Source organism: Mesoplodon mirus (genome assembly GCF_964341445.2).
Source record: "Mesoplodon mirus genome assembly, chromosome: X".
In the NCBI taxonomy this organism is placed as follows: Eukaryota; Metazoa; Chordata; class Mammalia; order Artiodactyla; family Ziphiidae; genus Mesoplodon; species Mesoplodon mirus.
Genome location: NC_138981.1, coordinates 16,498,562 through 16,516,525, shown reverse-complemented (window position 1 = coordinate 16,516,525; position 17,964 = coordinate 16,498,562). Strand labels below are relative to the sequence as shown.

At 43.8% G+C, this 17,964-nt stretch overlaps 1 protein-coding gene and 1 long non-coding RNA gene across 4 annotated transcripts in view; one reads left to right on the top strand and one right to left on the bottom strand.

Annotated features, from left to right (window-relative positions):
- The window catches only part of NHS (NHS actin remodeling regulator), a 348,600-nt gene that overhangs the window by 69,464 nt on the left and 261,172 nt on the right, over positions 1-17,964 (bottom strand). The window lies entirely within an intron of this gene.
- The window catches only part of LOC309796032, a 95,657-nt gene that overhangs the window by 69,513 nt on the left and 8,180 nt on the right, over positions 1-17,964 (top strand). The window contains exon 2 of the long non-coding RNA XR_014292405.1: positions 7,093-7,148. This is a non-coding gene — a long non-coding RNA (uncharacterized lncRNA). The remainder of the gene's footprint in view (positions 1-7,092; positions 7,149-17,964) is intronic.

Sequence of the window (17,964 nt, the reverse complement as noted above, 5' to 3'; positions counted from 1 at the left end):
GCATCATCCCCCCAAGAAAGACTCTGTATTCAAGCTACGGCAGGATGCACTGGGGGAAAGAGCCTGGGCTCTGGGATGGAACGATGGGGATTCAGCACAGCAGCAGTGGATCCAGAACAAGTGACTGAAATCTTTGGGCCTCTGTAAGTGGGGATCCTAGAGCCTTCACAGAATGGTTCGTAGGATCCAGGGAAATGATAAAGTCCTTGACATGTCCCTGCTTACTAAATATTAGTTCCCCTTCCTGCAGTGGGAACAGAAGAAGATGAAGAAGCCAGGATTGGGGTCCAAGTTCAAAAGACGAAAGTCTGGAGCTCTCCAACTTCCTGTTTTCTTTATTTTCTTGTCTTAATGGTGAGTCAAGTGTAAACAAAAATGAGGCTACTAGAGATCACTCTTGGTGGGGGGTGTGGGGAGTATCTTACAATCTGGAAACTGAAAAGAAAGCTGCCTACAACCACGGAGCCTGTGACCTCTCTGACAGGTTCGATGTCCCCGGTCTCTGATACTGGTTGACTTGGGCAGCATTCAGTGTAATGACTTAGAGATCCTAATTCTCTGAGTCACTGTCAGAGCTGCAGCACTATATGTTCTCCTTGGAAACGGTTTATAATTTTCTTGTTTATCTTTGGGTCATTCTGCTGCCATGTTCTACACCATGCACTTCCTCCAGAATGTAAGCACGCAGCCATCTGTCACAGCTCAGCTATTGTTTTCAGAAAATTCCTTTAGGCATCTAGCAGAGTCATTGGATTCTACTACTGAAGAGACCTCGGAAATTATGGCGTTCTGTGTTTTTTCAAACCACAGGGCGTGACCCTTTAGTGGATTGTGAAATCCGTTTAGCAGATCAAGACTAGAATTTTTTAAACAATGAAATAGAAGAGAGTAGAACAGAAAATACCACAGTGCACCTCATGTAGTATTGTTTCGTGACGCTCTTGGTTCTGTCACATATGTGTGCATTTGTATGTGTGTATGCCGGGGTGTGATGTAAACATGTATTTCTTGCTCTGGGCAGCAGTCAACACACTGAAAGCTACTGTGTGGGCCACCCCTCTCAGGTACTGAGGAGGAAATCAAGGTTCAAAGATATGACCCAAGATCACAGAGTTGATTTTTGGCAGAGGTAAAAACAAAGCTTCGGTCTCCTGACCCCGGGTCCATGCACTTCCCTTGGCAAAGTTCAGCCTGGCCGCTGCGCCCTTCATCTCTCTCAGTGCTTATTTGCTATCTATCACATCTATCAGGTTGTCCTTCCGAAAACAAAACCCGAAACTCACAACACACGCTTTTCACCTGTCATCTAAGAAACTAGCCATTTTAATTTGGGGATGCCAGAAACACTTCGGCCCAGGGAGCAAAGAACAAGTTTCCCGGGGATGCTGATGCTCCCAGTCAGCAGACCACACATTGAGTAGCACTAGTTTATAGATACTGAGGCAACAAGGTAGGTATTAGATTGAACAATATTAAATTAGTGATATTCAACTGTTTTGCTCTACAAAAACCATCTCAATAGCGCGGTCTAATGATTAGATCAACCCCAAGGTTAGCTTTACCAGAGGGGCCATGATGTTCTCAGATAGTGGTAAAGCGCCTGCTTTCCAGCAAACCTGGGCTGAAAATGACCAGTCAATCACCAAGTCATGACACCTTTGTGCCAGTTTTCAAGATTTGCATGCCTGAGCTTAAATCAGAGTGGGAGCCTGGCTCCACCCTTGCCTCATCAGCCCCACACCCCTTAAAGAGACACTGGCAGTTTTACATGTTTGCAAACAAGTTAACATACAGAAAAGATAATACTGATCAGAAATAAGGAATTTGATCTTTCAGGAGAGCCAGATGGATAGCTAAGGAATACTTCAAAGATTCAGAAAAGGGTGAATTGTCACAAAGCTATTTTCATTATTTGCAGAGAACCAGGTGAGGCTGGTTACAGGGAAGACATGAGTATCAGCTTTTGGTATTCTTGCTTCCTTGAAAGCAGGAAGATGGAGAGGAAGGAAGGCACTCTACCCACAAAGATGAATATAGTGTTCTAAAGTCCCTTCATTCCTGCTCAAACTACAGATGTGCTGTTATGAACACAGGTACCTTTGACATTCCAGGGAAGAAAGTGGAGCTGGACTGGGAGAGGCAGATCAGAAAAAGCATGTGAAAATCACCTTTCTATTCAGGCGACACTGCATACAGCCACTGGATGTAAGAGGAAAGGGTTCTTTCTGTTTCCATTATGGTGCACAGAGACTCTCTGGTCCTCTTGGACAGATGCCCTTGGCTTGGTTAAATCATGAAGCAGTAAGGTAATTAGCACCTGACACCCAGTTACACATGCTAATAAATCTCTTCTCCTACGTAGAGGTTAGTCTCTTAAAATTTACTTAGAGATCATCAGCAATGATGGAAAATTTAAAAATACAAAAGGTCCCACATACCACCTCCACTGCACTGCACTTAGAATGAATTACTTGCTAATTAGTATCTTCATAGGTAGAGAAGAGATGACGTTTATAATGAGTTGTGTGCTCTCAATAAAAGACACACATAGTTAACACATGATATATTGAATCTGGAGTCAGAAAAGATGTGTTGTCTTTTGACTCAGCCTGAGTCTAGCCGAGTCTGCAGCAATACTGAAGGAGGCCCACTCTTCATGGACAATTGCTCTCTCTTTCTCAATCTGCCCGGGGAAGACAGGCTCAGAGAATGGTTCCCCAGGACAGGCATTGAGGCAAAGGTTCAGGAGGTGATACTAAGAAGCTACCAGTAGGGGGAGGAGGGAAGTGAGAAAGGGAAGGGAAGGAAGCCAATAAAGGGTGTACGTATGAGCATGTTATTATGGTGGGTAACTGGGGCTGGATCCCCTTCGGGGAGCTAGTGCAGAACACACCCCTTAGAGGCGAGGGAGTTGGGATGTTTATCTACCACTTCCTATCAATCATTGGTTGAAGGCTGCCTAGGTGCCAGAACAGTATTTCCCTGACACTTCTAGAAAAGCAGGCTCCTTAGTCAGAGAAAGAATGCAGGTCGTGGGAGCTGTAAGTCAGGCTGCTGTGCACTAAACTAATAAGGGTAAGGGAATATGGACAGAGCACTAATAGTCTTGGGGGTTTTAGGAATGTGACCCTTAGAGAACAAGCATTTGCATTTCAGATTTGGGATGTCTTGATTGCTCACCTGGCTAATTTTTTAAAGTTCTCCAATGCCAAAGTAGCTTAAAATGGATTTGTTGTCAAAATTCCCCAAGAGTGGCAGTGAAAAACCCCTGGTCAGACAACTCTGGATCCTGGTTGGAACATTAGCTGGGAGGGCCATGGCCTGGAGGCCTGGCTGAGGGGAGGCTGCCTTCTGTAGAGGCATGGACTAGGTGCCCTGGCTATGCCCAGGGTCCTGCCTCCTGTGTGGCACTGAGCAGGTCACTGGACCTCCTACAGTCTCTTTCCTCCTCTGGAGTTTTAGGCATGATATGGTAGCCCAGGTTCCTCTTGCATATTTGCTGCCCCAGACCTGGAATCAGCCCTTTCCCCAAGAAGTCCTGGCTCTTCTCGGAGGGAACAGCCTTTAGAGACCACATTCTGCATGCCAGGGGTATTCATTGTAGCTGGGTTGTCACTGACTCTAAGCTTCTTCAATAGACAAGACTAGAAAGTATGTAAATTTTAGAAGGTGAAGATAAATCATGAGTTGAAACCGCTATTTCCAATTCAAATCTAAGATTACGGGTTTCAATTTAACTTTCTTGATTTTATAATTGATCTCTTTTCTCTTATGCTGAAAATCTTGATTCTTAACGACAGTGGCATAATTTCTTACTTGAGTAGTCTCAAAATGACTACAATACGACAACTGAATTCAGTTGTAGATACCTTTTTGTTTTGCTTTTTGTCTTTAGGGTATTTTCTACTAGAGATGGACAGTAAGAAATACTTTGTTTAAAAGTCACATGAAATGTTTGAAGGTGTTGAATACAATAATTGTTAAGGTTCTGTATATTCCTTCGGGTGCATGAAATGAGAGAAACAAGAGAGGCTCCTGACTGCCCCATTCAGGTGGATGTAGTTCGTAAATTACTAAAGTCCGTCTAAAGCTTCTGCATTTTTAATTTACAGCTTATTTGAGAAAAACATACAAGCCTTCTTGCCCTTCACGCTCATCTGCCCCATGTGTTGCCATATTTAGAAAACTAGGAGTTCCTTCCCTTCCCTCCTTGTCTCTGGGATGTTCTGCCACCGGCCCTCGGAGGAGCTGGACTGGCTTTGTTGAGTAACCACACAGAGAAGCCCACGTGGTGATGAGGAGAGCCTTTAATCTCCAGAAGACTTGAAAACTCAAGCCTGGAGGTCTTGACATTTAGCCCAGAGACCAAACACATATGTTGGTACCTGCAGGGAAAAGGGAAATGAACTAGCCATTTTTGAATCCAGAGCCTCTGATGGAAACTCCATAAGCAATGGCAGAATCTACTGAAGGCCATGGGCCCATCAGAAGCTGAGTAGCCTGTCTAGGGAATCTCCCTAAGGATGTGGGTGAGTGGACCACACACAGGGATCAGACTACTTCACCTATGAATGTCTGTAAATGAGCCCAAATACCAAGACACTAGGCTGTACCATATGAAATGGATATTTTTGTAGGTCAAAATAGTTAGAAATATTGTTGATTTCATATGGTTCAACTGTACAGCTCTTAAATAAGCAAATGAGAATCCAAGAACTCAACAATCTTTCAAAAGAGATAAATGACACCCTACTTCTCCCTCCCAGGTTTAAGGCATTTGTCATGTTTCTCTTCTCAGGTTGATTTGCTAAGGGGGCAGGTAGAGTGAGAGGAAAAGAGAGAAAGAAGTTATAGCAGGCAACTGGTTCTAGAGGGTCACATTAGAGGACAAGGGTCTTGGGTCCCAGTGCTGGCTGGCACAGTTCAGAGGCTCACCAGTAGATCTTGACCCCAGTCCCGCCGAGCATACCGGAGTCCCTGTCTAATCACACTTGGGTCTGGGAAATGGAATGTGTAACCTCTTAATTAAGTTCAAGGTACATACTGTGCAGATGTACTTTAAAGAGAAGGAGATGCCGTCAGTGCCCTCAGGAATTTCTAACGTGGTAGCCACATTAGACAGGTTAGATGATGAGCCCAGTGGGATCAAGTGTGCCCCCTGAGAAAGGTACAGAGTGCCATACAGGTCTAAGAGAAACGCTCTCTGGTTCGGGAAGGGGTACAGGGAAGAGGTAGTTTTGAAGTGGAGGCAGAGTTGATGGATAGAATTAGCAGGGAGGTTGGAAAACGCTGGAAGAGAACCGTATGAAATTTCCACTTTGAGGTAAGAAACGTCTGAATATTGGCAATTTCCTATGAGGCAACCCAATATGAAGGTTGCAAAGACTGTCAGTGCAGGTCCCAGGAGGAGTCTACTGCCGCTGGACCACGGATTGTGTGAAGCAAAGGGGGCAGGTCAGGGGCTGCCAAGAAGGAAGACAACACTACTTAGTGAGCATGATGTGCATGGACCAGACACTGAGTTAGGCTCTGGATAATATAATTTGGTTCCCACAGTAAACCCAGGAAACACATTTGATTCTCTCTAATTTGCTGAATAGGCATAGAGAGGTTAAGAAATTGCCCAAGGCCCCAAAGATTATAAATGGTAGAGCCAGGACTCAAAGTGAGTACATCTGAGTCCAAAGCCCCATACCACTTTCTACCTTGCTACCCCGCTTTCTAACCCACACCACTGCCCCACACAGGAGCAGATATCTGTATGGGAAGGCCACGGTCATCCTGGAAAGGAAGACTGAAGTCATTCAGTGGAGAGCCCTGCTGGCCGGGTTGAGGAACCTGCTATATAACGGGGAGTGTCTTAGGTGCCCCAAAGCAGAGCTCAAGACAAGCTGTTTGTTTAAGGATAGAGATGGGCTTCCTCGTTTATTTTTTGCATCTTCCACGAAAGCAACGGTCTAGAATATGGACCTGTACGTTATAGGAGCTCAAGTATTTTGGTTGAATGGATGTGATTCAACTCCATAAATGGTTCAAGCTATACATCTTTGTGGCCCTTACTCTCTCCTTTAATCTACCTTCTTTCTTTTCCTGATTTCTTTCCTCCCAGATAAATTCTACTCAATGCCCAGCTCAAGTTGTACCTTCTCCATGAATCCATTCAAGATTCATGGACCCCAGGGCCCAATAGGTTCATTCATTTATTGAGCAGTGAGTGACTAAGGACTTCCCACGTGCCAGGCACTGCGCCAGGCACTGCCAGTGATGGACATGACAGACACAGTCCTTGCCCTCATGGAGGTCACATCCAGGAAGGAGGAAGGCTAGGAAGTAAAAATTGACTGATAAGGAAGGGTGTAATCTGGTAATAATAAGCACTCTGATGAAATAAAGCAGCGGGGTGAGAGAGAGCAAGGCTACTGGGAGGCATGGCCTGGAGTAAATGACAGTAGATGACCAGGAAGGCCTGAGATTCTCCACTAGGCATCAGAGATACCAGAGTAAGGGGGAGAGAGAGGGTATCTGTCCATATGGCGCTGACCTCTAGAGGAATGACCTCTTTCTCTAGCTGAGTGTGTCAGTCTGGCCTAGCTAGTTACCAAAGTCATTTCCTCTTTTCCGGCACACAGCTGGACTACATTTCCCAGCCTCCCTTACAGTTGGGTGTAGCCATGTGTTGAGGTCTAGCAGTAGCATGTGAGCAGAAGTGATCTGCACCACTTCCAGCACAGCTCATAAAAATCTCCCACATGTTTTCCTTCATGTTCTTGAGACCTTAGAAGCCATATACTGAAGATGGTAGTTTCACAAGATGAAAAAGAGCCTGGATCCTTGAACTCCGGCTAGGAGAGCAGCTACCCACCACTGAAGAAAAACCCATTTTGGACATTATGCAAGTGAAGAATAAACCTGAATTTTATTAAGCCAGTGAAATATTGGGGTTATTTGTTTTGACAGCTCACATTACACTAATTCACTGAAGTCACTGTGTCATTGCCATGGCTATTCGTTTGACCCATTCTCAGCCTAGGACATGGTCTTATCGTATTACTGTTTACCTTTGTACTCTTAGTTCACTTTTTCTTTCTGTAGGTCACACCCCCTCAACTCAGATGGCAACAGTGCAGTCAGAGGCCTGCCCTTCTAAGGTGAGTACTTTGATACCTTATCTGCTCATTAAAGTGGGATTCCACTTTCACTGCTGTATCATGTCAACGGATGCTTTTATGGCCCTTTGAGTCATTTGTACTTTTCGGTAGGGGAATGATCGACGTTTTCTCTTTTAGTGGGCTTAGAAGCCATGTTTTCTAGACTACCACAAATACAATCCTTCCCCAAATTATGATCATTTCCAAATTGGTGGGGCCTGGGTCAATATGACAGTACTGCTTATACAGTTGTAGCTGCTGATCTCCCTGTCAGACTGTTTACTTTTTCAGGACAAAGAGTATTCCTGTCTATATCTCAGCACGAGGCACAGTCAGGCACATAGTAGGTGCTCAGTAAATGCTTGCTGAAGGAACGAACAGGGTTATTTAATGTTAAACACACTGATGTGCTATGAAAATAATCTGCACAAGTTTTTGTTCTTCAAGAAGCATCTTTAAAGCCACCCCGTCAATTTACAGTCAGCATTAACAAAAGCTTTTCCTTGAAAACCAAATGCATAAAAGTCAGGCTGAATTCCGAGTCGCTCCGGGGGCGTCCACAGAAATGAGGATTGTGCGGGAGGGCACACTAAGTAGGACTCTGCTTTCCTGCTGCTTTGCTAAGTGTTGGCTTTTCCCCACCTTTGTTCTTTCTTCCCAAACTCTACCTCCAAATTATCTCTGGAAATCTACAGGCAGAGTCATTCTTTATCCTGACACACGCCTCCCCAAGTCACCTACCCAGTGAAAGCTGCAAGCACCCACTTAGCCAAAATACTGGGCTCGATTTCTCTCCAAGGCCAATACCCAGGCAATGCACGCGCAGCTGGAGCAAGTCACCCAGCCCCACACAGGCTCTCCCCTTCACACTGCCCTCCTGCGCCATATAGCAACTTTCTTTGAGTGTCACAAAGCAGAGCTTCACTGGTCAGAGACACCAAGGCCAGACTGATATGGCAAAAGAGCAAGATCAGGAAAAGAACAGGCTATACTATAACCTTGAAGAGTAAAGAAATTCTTTTATTGTACAGCCTAAGACCCATGCAGCAGTACGAATTGAGGTTAAAACACAGATGCCACTAACCTGCAAACCAAATGGCATGAGTCAATGACACCAGCTCCGAGACCTGTTTTGAGCCCAAGCAATGGTCCAAGTCGCACATAGGTCACCTTGCTTGATCTAACAACAGATCAACCTCAGAAAGAGGCATTTTTGACAGAATTTCACCCACTGAAAAAACAGCTGGCTAGTCCGTTTCTTTTCCCAGTAATAAATGAGAAGCATTTATTATTTCATTACACTTAGCCAACCCATAGACCACCTTCTAAACTAGCTGTTTCCCGAAAGTTGCCAGTGAATTCAATCAAAGGTATAGATTCAGTCCTGTGTAGACATGGGACAGACCCCTTTTAGTGGACTATCATGGGGCCCCCTTCTGTCATTTCTGCAGGGAATTAGATATTAGGGCAAGGATGTTTACATGAAGAGGTGAAGATAGTGGAGAGAAGGCAAGTAGTACTTTAAACGTGGCGATCTCATTTTAGTTAAGAATGACATTCAGCCAATGTTCTCTTTTTTGAAAACAAACTTTCTTTAAAGGCTGTCAAAGCAATAGCTTCGGTGAGCACAACATTTATTTACCTTTTATCCACGCGTAAAGGTTTGTTCTTTCCAGAACAATAGCCACCTGGGGCAAAGTGACATGCAGAGGTGTCCAGATTCCCATCTCTCTCACCACTGTGTCAGCTTACCAGTGTGCCCTCCCAGGTCTTCTTCAGATATTGGCTACTGGCTAAAGCCCATTCCAGAAATACCAGTGTCCTGTGTGGTAGGGTTTTCTGCAAACCCACAGAAAGCAGGATCTACTGGGACTTTCCAGGCAAACTGCCTTTTCAGGGGTAGCAGACTCCAGAAGTTCCCTCCTCCTGGGGTGCATTCAAGCCAGTGGCCCGGAGCAGACCGTTCAGGGTCTGAACTGTAGGACTGTCAGGACCTTTCTAGTAACAAGTATGGACTTGAGCTTTTGTATTTATTTGGATAGACCCCAAAAGGCTCATCTCAACAATTAAGAAAATCCTAGTTGAATATTTACTTGTTAGCTAGGACTCCCAGACCGTCAGGCCCTCCCTTCGCCTCCTGCTTCCCTGGACTGCACGTCTCCATCACTCTCTTACTCCACTTCCTTTTCTCTGTCCCCTTCACACTCCTTTCCCTTTTGTCCTGGGCGAGGGCCTGGGTCTCTAACAGACCAAGACTAGCCTGCCCTTTTTGGATATGTTACATGTTTCAGCCTGTAAAGAAAGTCCTGGTGGTGGTGTTTTTTTTTTTTTTTCCCATTTGGTGTACAGGGCCAAAGTAATAGCTATTATGGCCATGACAAGAATGAAATCATTGAGTACTGAGAAAAATCAAACCAAGAAAGGAATGACTTGTCATTCTCTGATCTTCACTCTTTATCCATTAACACACACACACACAACAACGATGCTCACGCAACAGGTATTAGGCACCTGCATGGCCCGCCACTGAGTAATATTCACTTTTGTTCCTACAACTTATTTCAGGCCTGCTTCTCCCACTTTTATGTGCGGAGGATAATCGTGATGTCGACAACAACTTGCCATCTTTCTCTGACTATTCATTCAACAAGTAATTACTGTGCATCCACTGAGTGCTATCCCTGCCTGAGGCACTGAGGTATGAAGTCTCTGTCCTCCTGGAGCTTGCTGTCTAGTAGGAGACAGAGGGGACAAATAAACACATAGATACGATATCAGGTGGTATATGTTCTGTGAGGAAGCAAAGAAGTGGGGTAAAGGACTAAAGGGTGGTGTAGCAGATGAGCTCGGTGCCTTGCCACATCCCTGCGGCATTCACCTGGGCACGAGGAGGCTGCTTCCCGTGAGCCCCTGAGGCCCTCTGCCTGTGGGGGCAGTTATTTTTCTGGCCATGGGAGAATGCTTGGCCCCCAAGCAGGGTAAGCAAGAAGTATCAGAGAACATCTTTCTCACTTTCCTCATCTCATAGTTACGATATCTCCTTTAATCCTTTCTTTCACTATTTCCTCCAATTGGTTCACTTCTCATTTCTCTGGTGGCTCTTTTTCTGAGAGTTCTGCCATTTAAATAAAATGCGTCTACCACTGATTGGGGCAGGAAAGCTGGACTGGCCACAGCCCTGCTTAGGGAGGCAGCCTCCAGGGGAAAAGCAGCAGGCTCCCTGCAGTGGCGCCCCCCCCTCCCCCAAATTTTTTTAAAAGGTGGGAGACAGATCATTTTCTCCTGCTCCATCGCCATCATCATTGTCAAGGACACCTTCTCCTGAGAACCCACTATGTGCTGAACTTCGGGCCATTTGTTTGACCTTCATCATCTCTGACCCTCACACCAACTCTGAAAACCAAACAGTAACTGCAGCCCAGCCCAGGGAAGCAACCTTCCCTCCTACGGCAGACGAGGCGCTCCCCTCATACCTCTGGCTACACAGGACACACCGCAGCAGCGATGCCCGTGGCCACAGTGCCCTCACCATGCATTCTGGGCCCTGCCAAGGCAGTTACTTTGATCCTGAATAGGAGACTCCAGATCACAGGGGATGTGGAGTTCTTTTTAGGCAGCTGGCATGAGCTTAGCACAGATGCCTCCCGGAGCAGGACTGCTTTGCTGCCTCCCGGGAGGTTCATCATCAAAACTTCCTGCCCTGACCCACATTGTGACTCTCTCCATTTGTGCTTCTGGCTGGAGCTACCAGGTAACCGACATCGGAGTCTATTAGTGCTTCATTTGGCTCAGAGTTCCTTCTGGAGGAGCTGGCATCTAAAAATTGGTTAGCAATAAGCGAGCCCTGAGGTGATAACTATTAAGGCCTGAAAGGTAGGCAGAACTGGTCTGTGGTCTGTGTGGGTGGTCCCCAGGAAGTCCCTTAGCGTCTCTAGGATTTAGGTTTCTCTCAGGCTGGAAGCGATCACGGATAGTTTTTAGGGCTCCGTTTTACCCCTTTCTTGTCCTTAGTGCTTACCAAATGTCTATGTGTACGTCTACATTTTCAGCTTCCTATGTAGTCAGACTGAGGCCAAATGACAGTGTCAGCTACTAGCCAGTGGGACATAGGCAGAATTAATGGACTCCACTTCAAGGCTTGGTCCTTATAAAACCTCCCAGGAGCCTTGCTTCTCTCTTCTCCTCCACTGCTTGGGAACTACACATTCTAGGCTTACATCAGACTTTGTGTGAGGAAGAAATAGAACTATTATTGTATTAAAGCACTGAGCTTTGTTGGTTTATCTGTTAGCATAGCAGAGTGTAGCCTATCCTGACTAATACATTTTCTTTTATTCTGCCTGTTCATTCATTCACTCACTCGTACTTTCAGATGTCATTCATTCACTTGATATTAATTAAGTGCCTACTACATGGCTAGACACTAGTACTTTAGCATGAATATACCTTGGGTTCTTCCCCTGGAGAAGAGGTGGATATCTAGGGGAGGAGATGGAGATGGATATGGGAGCAGAGACAATAATAATACAGTGTGATAAGTGTGTACAGGGTGCATAACATTGTGTTATGTGCAGAGAAATAAATATTCAGAGGCCTTTACCTTTAGAAAACTTCAACTATACTCTTTCTAGTTTCATTCTTTATCCTTTTTTCTAGACAGTGCTCACCCCTGCATACTGTGCCAGTTCTAAAAAAACAAACAAACAAACAAACTGCATTTACCACCACTCTCTCCTTCCTACCAGCCCATCATTCCAAATCCATCTTCCTGAAGTACCATTTCTATAGGTCATGCCCCCGTCTGAAAATCATTCAGGGGTCTTTCTTTCATTGCCCACATAAGGTCCAAACTCCTTAATTTGGCATTGATCCAGTTCTGAGCTATCTTTCTAACATCATTTTCCTCTTCTCCTTCAACCAGATTGGCATAATCCATGTCCAACAACCCACACCATTGGTGATCCCACTCCCTTGTCTTTTCTCACACCGCTGTTTCCTCAGAACTCCCCTCCTTGTCTGCCTAAGTCCCTTCCTCTCTTCAGAGTCCCACCTCAAATGATATCTTTGGTCTTTCTGTCTACCCCAGTCTATAGTATTAACATATTCAGCAACTTAGATGAAATGGACAATTCCTTGGAAAAAAAACTAGCAAGGGACAGAGAAAAGAGAAATAGTCCTGTATGTCCTAAAGAAATTGAATTCTTAATCAAAACCTTTCCCACAGAGGAAATTCCAGGCCCAGATGGCTTCACCAGTGAATTCCATAAAACATTTTAGGAAGAAATAATCCAATTTACAAAAATTCTTTCAGAAAATAGAGGAGAACATTTCCCAATACATTGTATGAAGCTTGTATAACCTTGATACCAAAACCGGATGAAAGACACTTCTAAAAAATCTATAGCTAACATCATATTTAATGGTTAAACACTGGCTGCTTTCTCTAAGATTGGGAAGAAATCAAAACACCTACTTTCACCAGTATAATAAGACACAAAGATACGAAAGGAAGTAGCAAATACTGTCATTTTCAGCAAAATGATTGTGTAGGTTTAAAACCCTATGAAATCTACAAACACTGCTAGAACTAAAGAGTAAAATTAGAAAAGTCACTGGATATACGGTCAATATATAAAAAAATCAATTGTATTTCTCTCTGTATATATACTAGTAATGAAAACTTGGAGAATTAAATAAAAAGGAATACCATTTACGATATTATCAAATATACAAGTCTAACAGAAGATTGCGTGTCCTCTACCCTAAAAACTGCAAAACATTCCTAAGAGAAATTACAGAAGGCCTATGTGATCAAAAGCTATACTATATTCAGGGATTAGAAGACACAACATTGTTAAAGATGTCTGTTCTCCCCAGATTCATCTATCGATTCAAATCAATGGCCAGTCAAAATCCCAGCATTTTTTAAAGAAATTGACAGGCTGATTCTGAGATGTATGTGAAAATGCATAGGTTCTAGAATAGCTAAAATAATCTTGAAAGAGAAGAACAAATTGGGAGGATTTACGCTACCCGATTTCAAGACTTAGTATAAATCTACAGAGGTCAAGACAGGGTGGTTTTGGCAAGAGAGCAGACATATGGATCAATGGGGCAGAACAAAGGGTCCGGAAATAGACCCACACACATACAGTTGATTGATTTTTTGAAAAAGGCGTTAAATCAATTCAGTGGGGGAAAAGAAAGGTTTTTGTTTGTTTGTTTGTTTTACAAATGGTTCTGGAACAACTGAATATACGTATGGGAAAAAATTAATTTTGACCCCTACTTCACTCCATACCCAAGAAGTAATTACATAAAGATCACAGACCTAAACACAAAAGCTAGAACTATAAAATCTCTGGAACAAAATACATGACAAAATCTTCATGAACTTAAGGGAAGCAGATTTCTCTGACAGGGTTCAAAGGGACTAGCCACACAAGAGAATACTGATGAACTGGACTTTGTCAAAATTTTAAAAATGTCTGCTCAGCAAAAGAATGCCATTTAGAAATAAATTGGCAAGGCACAGGCTGGGAATAAATATTTGCAATCCATATATTTGACAAAGAACCTTCATTCAGAGTATATAAAGAGCTACTACAAATCAATAATAAAAAAACAAAGAACCCAATTAAAAATGAGGAGAAGGCATAATGACATTTCAGAAGAGAAGGTAGATATATGAATGTCTAGTAAGCTCATGAAAAGACATTCAACATTATTTGTCAGCAGAGAAATTCAAATTAAAACCACAATGAGATACCATTTCATATCCACTGTAATGACTACTGACGTACCAAGTGTTAGCGGGGATACGGAGCAACTAGAGCTCTGATACATTGCTGGTGGGAGTGTAAAATGGTACAACCATTTTGGAAGAATCTCTGCCAGTTTCTTATAAAACTAATCATACACTTAACCTATGACCAAGCATTTTCCCTCCTAGATATTTACCCAAGAGAAATGAAAATGTAAATCTACACAAAGACTTGTACAAAAGTATTCTTAGCAGCTTTATTCATAATGGCCCCAAACTGGATACAGCTCAACTAAATAGGTAAACTGTGATGTATTCTTACAATGGATTACTGCTCAGCAGTAAAAAGGAATGAACTACTGATACATAAAACAATATGAGTAAATTTCAAAAAGTATTATGCTGAATGAAAGAGGCCAGATATTTTTTTTAAAATCATACTGTATGATTCAATTTACATGTAGTGCTTGAACGGGCAAATCTAATCTATGTGACAGAAATCATAATAATGGTTGACAAAGGGGGTGGAAGATTGGAAAGGGGTACTACAATTTGGGGGGTGATGGAAGTGTACTATATATTATTTGGGGAGGTGGTTGCACAAACGTGTATGTCAGAGCTCATTGAACTCAACACTTAAAATGTGTATACAACTTAATTGTATGTTAAACTATATATCAATTTTAAAATTACCCCCTCTGCCACCCCAAAAAAACCATGTTGGGTGCTACTGTAATGTACTGTTACTATTTTCACATGCAGTTATCCATTTAAAATTTTCTTAGATCCCTCGGCAGGACCTGCATGATACTTGGGACTCCATATTTGTCGAATCAATGAATGAGTAATAATCAGGCAGTGTAAAAGAGAAATAAAAGGTAAAGGAAAACTAGAATACGACACCATACATAATTCCACTGTTTCCATTTTTCCGGGAGTCAACACCATTGCAAACGCAGGTCCCTATCTCCCAACACATAACAATAACCCAATGTCTAAGACATCTTGCTTTTATTTACAATAAAAGAGGCAAGGAAATAAGAGAAAGCTTTTGTCTCCTACCTCCTTTTGAGGTAACACCACATAATTATTACTCTGTTTCTTAACTCTAGTGCGATAGACCAAAAGACATCTGATGAATCACCTTTTCATTCATAAAACCCTGCTTATATCTTTCATCGCTTTTATCCTCCTAGAATAATAGCAGAGAAACAGTACTTGACGGGCCTACATTATCAGACTCTATTGGAAAGGTCTAGATAAGAGTGCTGAACCACCTATTAGTATTCTGCATGCAAACCCTTCTCCATAACCCAGAGTCATCCGTATCCTGGCAACCCTCAGAATTTCATTCTCATTGAATTGCTAGATCTTTATCAAAATATAATTATAGCCTTAATTTGAAAGATAAATTTTGATTGCCAGTGCCATGCCGAAAGGAAGGAATAATCAGGTGGGAGAGCGCTTAGGCACAATTGTTAGCCATATAATCAATGTCACGAATCACCCATCCCCTAAAAAATGTAAGTTTGGGGGAAGTTGTGAGGGGTAGAGCAAGGAGGGGAAGAAATCATTGAGGCACCAGACTTACATTACATTATGTTTGCTCATTTTCTCATATTGTTGCTTAAGTACTTGTCATCTCTTCCCAACTGGAAGAGTTTGGGGAAAGCCCATGCTGTGTGTCCTGCTGCTGTGTGTGCTCACAGTGGCCCAGTCCGTAGCAGGAAGTAATGTGGTCTACAAGCCTCCTATCTTGGGTCAGGTTTCCTGGAAGTGGACGTTGAGATAGACAGTGGTGTGTGGGAAGCGTAGTAGCAAATGCTCTTCAGGTCAAGACCTATGGAGGGAATTAAGCAGGACTGGGCAGAGAGAGAAGTTGGGCTGTGATACAGTCACAACAGAGGATCAGCCAGCCCCATTGGGGGAGCTCTGGAGCTGGGATAGCTCTGCAGAATTGTCCTGAATTGCAGCGTGACCAGTCATTGGATGTGCGCTGACCTGGGAAGGGCTGTGACCTTGGGCAAGGTGGCTCTCTTCAAGGACAATTCCCAAAGAGGGACTTCGCTGTGAGGCGTCAGCCACCAGTGCCCAGCTCTGACGAATGAGTGCTTGGGGAACAAGTGCTTGAGTCCTGATGAGGAAGGGGGACATAGGTGGTGCATCAAAGTAGCCACTGCACCTCCATTGGCTGTAGTGACTCAAGGGCCTGGGGAAGATGATCCGAAATGGAACCCTGACAGATTGAACCCACCAGCCCATTTCTACAGGAGAGCAGCTCTCCATCCTGTTGTGCATGCTAAGTCACCTCAGGATGTGTGACTTGCTGGGAAAGAGGAGGTGGAGATCAGAAATAGTCTTGTCCCCTGATCCAATTGGCATGCTCCTGACTTGAGGGTGGGTACTGATACTGTTTTTAAAAATCAATACCTCTGAGACACAGTCTGCGAGGGGCAAGAGAACAGAAGTCACACACTTCAGTTCCCTTTGCTTTTGGGCAGTCACATCTGCAGCCTCACTGCTTTCATGGTCATAAGTGGTTCATTAGTTTGGGGATGGAGAAAGAACCGGGCATATATAACTGTCTTTCTCCATTGGAGTAAAAGTAATAGATGTATTTAACCTACATTTTAACGTACAGTCAACTTCTCCTGAGACCTTTGGGAATGCTCAAATCTGTAAATACAGAAGCTTCAGAGTTCACCACTGTGGTAGGTAGTCTGTTTCCACCCCTCCTGGTATTGACGCCCTTGGTTAATTCCCTGCCCTGGAGTCTGGGCTGGTCCTGTGACTTGTGTCATCCTGTTGGTAAAACAAGTCACAGGCTCAGCCTTGAGAAGGCCTGGAAGCTTCTGCCTTTGCGCTCTGGGGGACCCTAAGCCACTAGGTAAGAAGTCCAGCTACCCTTCTGGCAAGGCCACTTGGACAGGCCCTGAGACTACTACACAGAAAGAGACAGAAGCACAGCCAACCCAGCATCCCAGCGGAGCCTAGCCCCCAGGTGACAGAGCAACTGACTGGCCACCGGCAAGACTGTCAGAAGAACTGCCCAGTGAGCGCGTCCGACACTGCAGAATCTTCGACCAGCCGAAGCCATTAAGTTTTGGGGCGGATTCTTACACAACAACAGATAGACAAAACAACCCCAACTAGCAATTACCTCGAGTCAAATGGCTATGCTGGCCTCGCCCCACCCTTATCAAGTCAACTGCCTTTTAAGGTTGAACTGAAGAGTCCTTCCTCATTTGATGGCCGCTTTTCACAAGGAAACAAACATTTTTATTACTTCATAATAGTTACCGCCTACCCAGTGATGAATAGACCAAAAAATTTTTAAGGAAAAAAAAAAATCCTCACTAGGCTGTCAGAGCCGGAGGTCAGGGATTGGGCTCTCTGACTAGCTATGTAGCTTAATCCTGTGTATCATTTTCATATGCTGGGGGCTCAAATTCATGCCTCAGTAAGTTTACAAATGGCTCCCTGTCATGGACCTCCAAGGTCATTCACTAAGAGAAGAAACTCAGAATATTAAATCCTGAGATTCAGGGTCTGTGTTGATTGGACACGCTAGAGAGGACTGGACACGGAGCCCACCAGGTCAGAGATGGAGTGTAGCAAGATGATCCAGGGCTGGATTCTGGAGCCAGATCACCTGGGATCAAATCCCAGATCTGTCACTTGTTAGCCGTAAAACCCTGGGCAAGTTACTTAACTTCTCTGCGCCTCAGCATCCTTATCTATACTATAAGTTGGGATAATAATAGTCCCTCACTCACAGGGTTATTGTGAGGATTAAGTGAGTTAATAATATATGTACAGGGCATAGACCAGTGCCTGGCTCTTCTGAGCCTAACTCTAAGTGGTTCTACAGTAAAAAAAAAAAAAAAACAAAGAAACCAAAAACAAAAAACAAAAAAACAAACTCACATGGACCTTAAGTAATACAAATAGCTGTTTTTAGTGACTATACAAGATGAAGGCTATCCAGGGACTGTATATCAGCTTTCTGAAACTATATCCTAGATAACTTTTCATAAGAGGGCAGAGTGAACA